The sequence below is a fragment of the Protopterus annectens genome, chromosome 8.part0, assembly GCF_019279795.1.
Source record: "Protopterus annectens isolate FY-2018-M chromosome 8.part0, PAN1.0, whole genome shotgun sequence".
Lineage (NCBI taxonomy): Eukaryota > Metazoa > Chordata > Ceratodontiformes > Protopteridae > Protopterus > Protopterus annectens.
In genome coordinates, this window is record NC_056741.1 from 579,199,866 (window position 1) to 579,212,831 (window position 12,966).

The 12,966-nt window shown below is 41.6% G+C and overlaps 1 protein-coding gene across 1 annotated transcript in view; it reads left to right on the forward strand.

Moving 5' to 3' along the window:
- DCST2 (DC-STAMP domain containing 2) overlaps positions 1–12,966 on the forward strand; it is a 568,171-nt gene that overhangs the window by 399,607 nt on the left and 155,598 nt on the right. The window lies entirely within an intron of this gene.

Sequence of the window (12,966 nt, forward strand, 5' to 3'; positions counted from 1 at the left end):
CAATCTACTCTTACTTGGGAAAGCACTGTTAACAGTAGTAATGTAATGATACAAAACATGCAAGTGTGACTGCATATAACATGGGATACTACCCATGTATGAAACAGATACAAAGACAAAAGATTGTTGTATTAGCCATATATACTTAGGTGTCCCATATAGTATACTCACACCCCTTGCTACTGTAATGTCAGCATATAGATGCATGTTATGTACATGGAATTAGATGCACTTATTAAAGATGTTCTCCACCCAAGACTGGAAGAGGCAGTCATGAGGAGAAGGTTAACACTTGCACCACACCTCTAGCCTCATATAGACATACTAAACCAGCACTGGCAAAAATACACATAAATACACAAAATCATACTCAGAGGCTCTAAATAAAAACCTGCAAAAGCATCAGAGACCTCCAAAGCAGACACCCAAAAAAACTGCACCTCCTGTCACAAACCAGACAACACATAAAACACAAAATCAGTGTGCCGCACAATCACAGCTCTTATGGCAAAATAACATACCTAACACACTAGTAATAGGTGACTCTATAGTCAGGAATACTGATGTCCCACTCACTAGGCTGGACAAGGAGAAGATTACTGTTAGCTGTCTGTTGGGAGCCAGAATCCACCACATAACACAAGCACTCAGGTCACTCTAGAACAAGTACAAATATGACTCTGTTATTGTACATGTTGGTGTGAATGACCTGAGACATACCTCCATGGACTACATGAAAAGAGATATGGAAGAGCTCTCTGATTATGTAGCCCAGGTGGGAATGACCCTGACCCTGAGTAGCATCCTGCCCTCCCCAAGAATTATACCGCAGTATAAAGAAAAAATGATCAATTTCAACAATTGGCTAAGCTTCTGGTGTCATTCAAAGGGGATCCAGTGTCTGTCAGCCTGGGACGACAAGCTCAACAAGCCTTGTTGCTTCGCAAGAGATGGCTTGCACCTGTCACCCCTAGGCTTTCGAATACTGGCCAAGGCTCATGCTGCTCCCATAGTGCCTTTTTTAAGCAAGGCTCAAAAGTCAACCCCCCCCCTCCGTAATCAGCACAAATAAAAAAATGAGGGTTATGTTACTCAATGCCAGGAGTTTAAATCTTAAAATGCATGCACTCGAAGCACTCTTCAGTATGGAGAACGTCGACATCTGTGCAGTAACTGAAACCTGGTTCAAGGCTCCACAGAGCACCACAGCACTACCGGGTTACAACTCATACCACACATTTCAGCCACATAACATGGACCAAAACACAAAAGGGGGGGTGTATCCATATTCATCAAGGATACCTACACCTCCAGGTTAGTGACGCAGCATGATACCTCTAAGATCATCCATGTGCAACTAACATTGGGCAAATCTGCAATGCAAATTTTGGCCTGCTACAGATCACCCTCCATGACCCAGGACCGCCTTTCTGGAGACACTGGAAAACATGAAGGTCCTACGGAACACCCTGATATTGGGTGATTTCAATTACCCTACCATTAACTGGCAAACTCAGTAAGCAGAATAAAAACTAGAATGAACAGCAGATGCAGGGTGGTATCCAATGAGACGGAGCCCGAATAATGAAAAAATTCTTTACTCAATCCAATGATCAAAATGAAGTACAAATACACATAAAGTCACAGTTTAAAAATGATAAAACAACAAGTTAAGTGCTTTCGTCAATACTCAGACTTCTTCAGAACCTTCTGAAGAAGTCTGAGTATTGATGAAAGCGCTTAACTTGTTGTTTTATCGTTTTTAAACTGTGACTTTATGTGTATTTGTACTTCATTTTGATCATTGGATTGAGTAAAGAATTTTCATGTCGGCTCCTCTGTTGGATACCACCCTGCATCTTCTGTTCATTCTACCATTAACTGGGAAAACTACTCAAGTACAAACTCCCAGGTCCAGCGTTTCCTGGAATTTATCAACTCAAATGCCCTGGATCAGCTGGTAAACTCCCTTACCAGAGGTGAAAACATATTGGACCTGGTCATCACCAACATGGGCGACAGGTGTTCCGCACTGGAGGTCAACCCGTCACTGTTTACACCAGACCATAAACTAATCACTCTGGATGTCCACACCACACCACCACCTCCAACCAAGAAAACCACAGTGAAAAACCTTTCTATAGCAAACTTCACCTTACTTAAGACAGAGGTGATAAGTTTCACAGCCCCCAACCTAAAGGATAACAGTGTCCAAAATGCAGGAACCTTTACAAATGCACTCTATGAGCACCTACAAGGATGCATGGATCATGCCATCCCTAGCAAAACCAAGACTCACTCCCCTAAGAGAAGGAAACCAGTCTGGTGGACCCCTGCCATAAACAGGCTATACAATAGAAGGAGGAAACTAGTTCAGAAAAAAAGCAAATCCCAACAAGGAAAGACATCCCTGATCAGTATCAGTAAGAAACTAAGGTCCCTCATAAAATCACCCAAGGCTAACTTCGAAAGAAAAATAGCCAAGGATTTGAAAGATAACCACAAAGCCTTCTTTAGCTATGTCAAAAATCTAAGTGGCAACTCGCAGATATGGTCTGAGCTAGTGCAAAATAGCACAAAATATACTGAACCTACTGATATTGCTAACATCCTGGCAGATAGATTCAGTGCAAACTTCACCCCTTCTCACCCCTAAAAGGGCCCACAACAATACCAGAAAAGTGTAGTGTCCCAGAAATCACAGATGCACAGGTGAAAATAGCCCTTTCAAAAGCCAAAAGCACAGCGTCAATGGGGCCAGATGGTGTCCCAGGTTGCGTCTTGCATGAACTACAGAACAAACTAACTCCCCACCTAAACACACTGTTCAACCTCAGCCTCTCCACAGGCTATGTGCCCATAGAATGGTGCACAGCAATGGTTATTCCACTCCACAAAGGAGGGGACACGACTGACCCTGGTAACTATCGCCCCATAAGCCTGACTAGCCTGGTCTGCAAGGCTATGGAGCACATCATCATGGAACTCATTAACAAAGAAAAGACATTGGGAACCTCCAAACACTTGACCCGACCCAGTTCAGCTTTGTTAAGGGCAGGTCATGCCTACTAAACCTGGTTGACTTCTTCGAGACAGTCACCAAGGCCATAGATGAGGGGAAGGTGGTTCACACAGCCTACCTTGACCTTGCCAAGGCTTTTGACACCATTCCCCACTCGGGAATTATAGAAAAACTCACCAGCCTGAACATAAACCCCTACGTCACGAGATGGGTTGCCAACTGGCTTACAGACAGACCTCACATGGTAAGAATAGCAGGCTCCAGGCCTGACTCTAAACCAGTCACAAGTGGTGTCCCACAGGACTCGGTCCTGGGACCCCTACTGTTCGGCATATACTTCTCAGAAGTACAGGCAAACACAGGGGGACTATGGCTAACCAAGTTCGCCGATGACTGCAAACTGGGAGCCATAATTGACTCTCCAGTTGACATGGACATTCTCTAAAAGGGCCTTACAGAGAAGGACACCTGGTGTCAAAGTCATGGTCTGAAGCTAAATGCCAAAAAATGCATAGTCATCCCGTTTGGGAAAAACAAAACACCCATGAATTACCACATAGGTGGCAGCCCCCTTAATACAGAAGAGGTAGTAAGAGATCTGGGGGACCCAGGTAGATAGTAATCTCTCCTTTGACAATCATATTGCCAAAGTAGTTAGGAAATCCTTCTATGTAGCCCATCTAATTATTAAATGGTTTGCATCTAGAAATAAAGAGGTTATAGTGCCCCTCTTTCCGTCACTCATCAGACCCATCATAGAGTACAATGCCCCATTTGGGATGTACCTCACAAGACACTTCCAACAGCTGGAAAGACCGCAAAAGTGCCTCACCAAGAGGATTACTGGCCTCAAACATATGTCCTATGCAGCCCGACTGGAAAAATCCCGGCTGTACTCAGTGACATATCGCTTACTCAGAGGTGATCTCTGCCTGACTTACAAAGCCATGTCCAACTCAGAATTGATGGACATGCTCCACCTAAAGAAATCCAAGTCACTGCGAGCCACTCGCTCTAGTGAGCTAAACCTCACCACAATAATAAATAGAACATGCTGGAGGGATATATTCCTGTCACAGAGACTCCCCATGCTTTGGAACAAAATTCCTAACTACATTAGGCAGAGCCCCTCACTAACACTCTTCAAGAGAAACCTTGATGAATGGATGGGTAACAGAAAATATACCCCTGGGATCACTTCATTGGCTCATCTTGACAGAGGCTCAATTAATTAATCAATGGGGTGGCGAAAGCTGACACAATCTGGCTAGGCTTATAAATGCCCTCGGGCAGATAGCCTAGTACCTACCTATGAACATATGAACCTATGTCATTACCCTGCTATTTCATCAGACTGGAATGTGATCACTGGTTACCAGGGCTGAGCTATACTTAGCAGGTGTAAGCATTGCTTAAATATAAATGCTAAGCACATTTACGCACTGGTAAGCGAAGCCTACATGGTGTAAGCGCCTTTTCGTTTATCCATATGTAAGCACATCTTACCGTCACACAAACCCATGCAAACCTGCTTAAAGCTGCTCAAAACTGCCTTAACCACTCTGTATCCAACAGTCTGCCTAGCAACAAAATAAACAGCCCTTGCAGGTCTTGAACCCTGTACACAATAGTGACAGCAGTTAACCACTAAGCCATCGGAGCTGTGAAGATGTTTGTTGTTTTTTCAAGTATATCTTTCAGTACACATATTGAATAGTAGTGAACAGCTGCTTTGACTACTACAATTGTTTAGTACTTGTAAGTGAAAATAGTGTTGAATCAGTCATGTTGTTATATCTAAATATACACATATCAGATAAATATGGTGGGATACATCTGTGAAAATATATACAACACTCATGTTTACACATAACAAGGATATGGATATAGATATAGACATATGTAGATATATGTATACAGGTACACACACACACACACACACACACATATAAATTATATATATATATATATATATATATATATATATATATATTTATATATTTATATATATCTGTATATTTATATATATATTCATATAAGGGCAGCAAAATTATAACTCTTTTATATAGTGACTAAGAGTGAAAGTTTTTGATTTATATATATTTTATTATATTTATATGTGTTGGTTTTAGGTACAGTTTAGATATTTATTCTATGTAATGATTTTTATTAGAAGTTATTTATTATGACTACTACATGTGGTATATTCATGTGGAGACTGATTGTAGTACCATTTGATTTTTTATGTTTTAGTTCACATACATAAATTGTTATTTTAGCTTTTTTTAAATAAGTTTTAATATAGGTAGCTGGTTAAATTAATTGTTACCCTATCAATGTATGTATTTACACTGATTTTAATATAGTTTTTATTCAGCTAAGTATTTTTAGTTAGGGCTGTTTAAGAAACTAGTGATAATTAATTGAATGTGATTTTTATTGGTTGATTAGGGATGACAGTTTTATTTAAGCCCTAGTTGGTGTTTAATGTATTACTGTCTGAAGAAGTCTTTAGAGGGATGAAAACGTATGTACAGTGATGGTGTTAATTTGTTTGTGGAAGTGACATTAAATCTTTTCTCTCGAGCCATGTTTGTGCTTCAGTGACTCCTTGCAACCCTGTATTTTGTGTTATATATGTATGTATGTGTATATATATATATATATATATATATATGTATATATATATATATATATATATATATATATATATATATATGGGAACACTTTATAATCTCAAAATTCTGAAATACCGAATTTCAGAATACCGAGATCATAAAGCCGAAAGTTCTAAATACCGAAACCCCAGAAGAGCGAATTTCAAAATCCCGACGTTTGGAGTTGTTGAAGTAGCACTTCTGGTATTGTGGTGTTTGAATGGAAGTTCAGGTAAGTATGTATGTTTAAGAGTGTTGGTTAAAGGCTTTAGTGTGTGTCAGTATGTGTTGTGACTGTGATGTGTGTGTGTGTGCAAGGGAATATAGGTGTGTGGTGATGTTTTCGTGTGTTTGTGTAGTGAGACCCTTGTGTTAGTATATTTAAGTAGGGGGTGTGGATTGTATGTAGTGTAGGTTTGTTTGTTTGTGTGTGGGGGAGGATATGTATTCGTGTATGTGTGTGGTGTCTGGTTAGTGTAAGATTCGCAATTTCAAAATTCGTGCTTTTGGGATTTTGATATTTAGAGCTTTCGGTTTTATGATCTCAAAATTCTGAGATTTGGTATTTCAGGATTTCGGGATTATAGAGTGAATCCATATCTATATATATATATATATATATATATATATATATATATATATATATATATATATATATATATATATTAACATGTAGTAGAGTCATACCGCAGCACCAATAGTCACAACCTCTTAGTGCAAGGGGATGTAATGTAAGTATTGCAAGTATAAATGTAGAATGTTGCTAGAGTGACAGGAGTTGTGTCAACAGACATGTTGTGGAGGAAGCCACTTCTGATACTGACGTGTACACCATCAGTTACTGACAGACATCATAAGATCATCATAGTGAAGTACCACCCAAATCACAGTAATGATCCTGTGGAATACAGCAGAGATTTGACCAATAAACGTGGACAGTCTGACACAATCTGGTCAGTCCAGAGGTATACACAGAACTCCTTAGTGCAAGCCTGACAAAGTGGATGTTTACAGCCATGTAAGTGGGGATATCACAAAAAATACTGGACTAGATAAGCTCACACAGTTGATGCATTCACACAGTGCTGTCTGTCCTAACACAGAGGTCCCAAGCCCACATAATTCCCACTAGTTAGTGACATACATCTTCAAAGCATCCTACTGCTTTTTCAGAAATACACAACATTTATGGTGGCCAGGCAACAGTACATCTGACAAATATCTGGACATAACATCACACTAGGTAAATACACTGAGCTGCTAGACATGTCACAAAGCACTGTGCAAACTACAGGTAGACTGGCACAACACTGACCCAAGTTTCCTATGGAGGGAATACACATGTACTTGCAAATATAGCAGGCACTACAGGCATGTGACAACATGGAGTAATAGACACCAGTGTGAAAGTGCATACCCACAACCAATCTGAACACAGTCACAGTCACATTATCGTAAGCCTAATTAATAGTACAATATATGGACTGTGTGAACAAAACCATCCTCATATGTGCCACTCACACACTAACCCTACATGTACTTGCCCATTACACAGTGTAATCTGATGCCTGACTGTGGTATGGAACATGTCTCAGAATGGCCCTACAAACATATATGCTGATAGGGTACCGTAAACTGGAGCAGCATACAACGTCAGATAGAACAGCACCAAGAACAATGAAATCTGCCACAGTCTGTACACAGGCCAAGTAACATATTCACAATACACACTCTTTCAACAATCACCATAAGTACACAGACCTCACTACTGTACAGACTACAACAGAATGTCCAGGTTTTGTCCTCAAATATAAGGCCGACTATACATAACATGTCTAGCAGTCTGATATCTCACTGGCTTGTTATCAGGTATGATGTCAGTAAATAATGATAAACTGTACATATGCACCTCTTACTGCATGACATATGGACAAAGGGTGACAGACTTGGGGAACAGAGGCACAAACACAGGGCCAATATTAACATATTGCTGTGATAAACTGAGGGTTTGTGTGACATATCTCTTCTGAGGGATATGAAGTCAGTAACTCATGTGGATGTCACCATTTACTGACTGCAATCATCAGAGTATGCCACTGCATTTCTAAAGATAGGAAATGTGTGAGTAACACACCGCATGTAAGACTCCAAACTCTGGCCAGTCTGCAGATAGCCCTACAGGTGAGAGTTTCCTAAACCACATAACACTGTCATGCCAGACTTTACATCATGTAGAACTGCCATATCCACACAAACCCTGTTAAACCAACATTACTTCAAATGTAGAACAGCAATACTTACATTCTGTCCCCATGTCTGGAACATCACCCTCCTGTTTGTTGGCCTGTCTCCACAGTGTATGTTATAAGAGGTATTTCCAACTACCCTCTGTGATGCTGTTTGTCAGATACTCACATGAAGTCCTGCTCACAGTGAAGGAAAAGGGCCAACACCCACATGAAGTGCTTAGTTATAGGAGTGTGTTTCCATACAATTGGCTATAGGAATGATACCACAGATGTTCTACATGCAATTAGTAAGTGGGGGACTGCAATTCACGCACAGGCCATCAGCTGATCATGAGCATTACTTACAAAACTCAAGCTGCTGCCTATGAAAAACAGATGTACTTTTCCACATCCATCAAAGAGGAAGAGAGAAAGAGAGAGAGACAGAGACAAAGTAAGAAAGGAAGGGAGTAAGAGAGTAAGAGCCAAGCATATTTGTGTATGATCCATGGGTGGAGAGTGGTATATGGGTATTATAAAGGGTTGCCTATATTGTTTACTAATCCATACTGTGACATAGTAATTGCACATGGCTGTACAAATTTATGGCTGAGGATTGTCTGCAACAACCTCTATAGTGTTTGAAAACTGTTGGCCTTGTAATGTGGACATTGGGGCATATAGGTCCTCAATATAATGATGTAGTGAAATCCACACTGCAATGGATCCTGTTATTACACAATCTCCCCAACAGACACACAGGTTACTGATGACACACACACAAACACACACTTACCAGTACTGAGTTTTAAACCCCTACCTGACTATGTATTGCTATTACAGTATTACACAGTTATTGCATGCACCAGGGAGCTTACATGTTGGAGAGCTGTCCAAAGGTATGTTTGAAGGTGAGTAACATCAGCAACATTGCTAAAGGAGGGGTAAGGGAAGTGTAGTAAGTATGAATGTCCACAAAAGCAGGGGTCAAGAAAGATACACACACACACATTATCATAGTTGGCAGGATCAGGATTAGAAATTCTACCTAACTAGTTTGCTACACTACAGTATTACACAGTTGTTACAAGTGTCACAGAGCTTATATGGCTGAAACATGGCCAAATGGTTATTTCAAGGTGAATGACATCCGCAGGTGTGCTAAAGTAGGGTAATGGGAGGTGTAGTGAATGTAAATGGCTTCAAAATCATTAATCTTCACACATACACCCCCCCCCACACACACACACACACACACACACACACCTGCCAGTACTGAGATGCATAGGTTCATTGCTTCACAGGTGTGCAGTAGGTGAATGGGCCTGAAGGCTGTACAAGTATAGGCAAAGGGAATACCTTGGCATCAGGCCACATGACAATAGCCTCCAGTGTGGCTCATGGGTATAGTCCCTGGAGTGGTCCCCAGGGGTGGATATTGTATTTACCATCCACTCATCTGGGTTACTATTGTGGGTGGCCAGTGATGTGCACTGCTTCCCATGTATGTGATCTATATTCCATAACATGGACCAGTGTTTGGGTTGTGCATATGTCCCACACACATATGTTCTTTGACATGTGGAACTGTACTTGAGGTCTCTGGGGCATGTTTTGTGGACAGATTGTTACCTTCTGATGTAGCATTCCTGGATTCATTTGGCAAGATCTGGCTATGGAAATGCGGTCATGCTTGCACCTACATTGACAGCATGATACAGGTATTCAGTGGAGTTAGTGGCGTCTATCCATACAGGACATGTGTATAAGGCATGGTATTCCCTTTGTGGGTTACATTTGCTGATGCTACAGTTGTTGCAGGCATCCAGTGGGGAACATAGCAAAAGGGCCACTGTAAGCATTTAGTTGCCTACTGCGGGGATGAAACAAGGTGCCATGTCCTTTTACTTGCTAGATACACACTGAGTCAGGAGATGTAACACATCACAGTACTTTCTGATGTCAGTGCCATTGTTGTGGTCAATACGCATGTAGTCCACTGCAATCACACCAGTGTTACTATCTATGAGGCAAAATACAGGGAACTACCAGTATAGTGGTTGTTGCCTAGCCAAGTGTGTTTGCATATGAGACATGGGTGGAGAGTGTTCTCTGAGTAATAGAAGTGTTACCTATATTATTCACCAATCCATAATGTCACATGTAGGGCTATGGATTGTCTACAACAGCCACTCTGGTGTTTGACATCTGTTGTCCTTGTAAGGTGGACATTGTGACATACACTAGGTCCTCAACATAATAATTTAGCAAAACCCATCCCACAACACAATCACAGCAACCTCCACACAGGATACTGATGAGACACACACACACACACACACACACACACACACACACACACACACACACACACACACACACACACACACACACACACTTGCCAGTATTGAGATTTAAACCCCTACCTAGCTATGTATTACTACTATAGTGTACCACATTTATTGCATGCACCACGGAGCATATAGGATGGATGTTATCCCAAGGTACTTCTAAGGTGAGGAACATCACCAGCCCTTATAAATACTGGGACTGAGTGATGCAGTGGGTGAGAGATCCCAAAAATAATTTTACCCTAAACACACATTTACATTTGCCAGGGGTGAGGTTCAAACCTCAATCTACCATCTTTATGGACCATTTTGTTACACATTTACCACATGCACCACTGGCCTGACATGGTTTAGGGTTGGCAACAGGTACTTCTAAGGTGGATGATATCTGCAGGACTGCTAACGCCAGGCTCTGAGATGTGTACTGGGTGTAAATGCAGCCAAAATCTTTGAGGTACACACACAAACACTTACCACAGATGAGATTCAAACCCATAACTGTGAAGTTGCTGCTACTACATTGTTCCGCATTTATGGCATGCCCCATGGAGCTTATATGTTGGAGAACTCTCCACAGGTATCTTTGAAGGTGATTAACATCAGCAGCAGTGCTAAAGGAGGGGTAAGGGGAAAGTGTCCATAATATCAGGTATTATCAAAGACACATACACTCTCTCACACAAACACACAGTTTCACAGTTGCCATGTCTGGGATTAGAACTCCTACCTAACTAGTATGTTACCCTATAGCATTACACAGTTATCACAAGCGCCACGGAGCTTATGGGGCTGGGCCTTGTCCAAAGGGTTATTTCAAGGTGATCGACATCAGCAGGCTTGCTAAAGTAGGGCAGTGGGAGGTGTAGTGACTGTGAATGGGCTCAGAATCATTCATCTCCACACACACATAGTTTTACAGTTGCCATGTCTGGGATTAGAACTCCTTCCTAACTAGTATGTTACACTATAGCATTTTGCAGTTATTGCAAGTGCCACAGAGCTTATGGGGCTAGCCCATGTCCAAAGGGTTATTTCAAGGTGACTGACAGCAGACTTGCTAAAGTAGGGCAATGGGAGGTGTAGTGACTGTGAATGGCCTCAAAATCATTCATCTACACACACACACACACACACACACACACACACACACACACACACACACACACACACACACACACACACACACACACACTTGCCATGTGTGGGATTAGAACTTCTACCTAATTAGTATGTTACACTATAGCATAACACAGTTATCACAAGCACCACGGAGCTTATGGGGCTGAGACTTGGCCAGAGTGTTATTTCAAGGTGACTGACATCAGCATGAGTGCTAACATGTGCAATGGAAAGTGCAGTGTGTGGGAATGGGCCATAAACCATTCATCTGAAAACACACACACATAACACTCAGTCACACACAACTTTACATTTGACAGGACTGGGTATGCAAATGCTAGATGAATACTGATTTGCACTATCATGTTACAGAGTTATCATCAGCACCACAGACACTACAGGGCTGAGGGCTACCAAATGTGATGTCTACAGTGATTGACATTGGCACATCATGTGATATTGACCAATTGGATATGTGGTGGTGGGACAGGCCTCATGATGGAAATGTCTCTGCCACTGTCTGTCTCTCTCTTCCCCACATCTGTGTGTGTGCATGTTTAACATATTATAGTGTATTGGCCTTGGATATGTATGAGTATTCCTTTCCAGTGTCTGTGCAAAGCATGGATGGCATGCAATGTGGTGCGTGTGCACAGACATCTGCAACTGACAGATAAGTATAGTCCACTGTTGTTGTCAGACATGGGCTTCATTTCTCTAAGTATAGGAGCATTCTCAGTATGACCTTCTGTATTGAGTGTGTGAATCCATTCCAGGTAGGTTGTACTCCAGTCCAGGATTTGGTGTTCTACACCTACAGTTAGTGACCTGTTTCTGCAGGATATCTGTATATAGGTTGACAATATGGAGTCACAATGGGCAAAAGATAGTGGGATACGTTAACTATTGTGTCTGTGCTGCTTGTGTTGCATGATTGGTGTTAGAGATATTCAGACATATATACTGTTGTACACTGTGTTGTATTATGTCAATTACTGGCAGATATACTTATTTGCTCACAGTTATTTCCTGGAAAATACAAGATGAATGAAGCTGTGTCCAGTATTGTGGTCTGCAGCCTACATATTCTTGCACACTCATACCATTCTGGAGGGGTAGCTGCAGACACTTGCTGATGGGTCTGTGTAAATGGTAAAGCACCTTGGTACTGTGGTGACCGAGGATCCCCTGCTTGTTCATATATCAACGTAACAGAATGGCCATATCCTGCTGTGCCCATACCTCTCAGCTGTACAGATTCACCCAGGTTATCCAGAGGCAGAGCTCATATATCTGGTCAGTTCCCCTTCACATTGTGGTTTACGAGCAGGTTTGTAGACACCCATTACTGGGTTTGCAGGCAGGGGTAGTATGGGCACACATCAGTTTCAAACTTCACACACTCCATGACGTCCATGCTTTTACACCCCCACTCTGTTATTCTATCCTCTTCCTAACATTATGTGAGCAATATCTGAGAAGTATCCCTGTAGTTGTCCCTTCATCCCAGCAGTATTTAGGGGTTGGTCCACAGTTCATGCAGTAGGACATGCTGGGCATGCTACTGGGATTTGTTAACATGGCTTTGC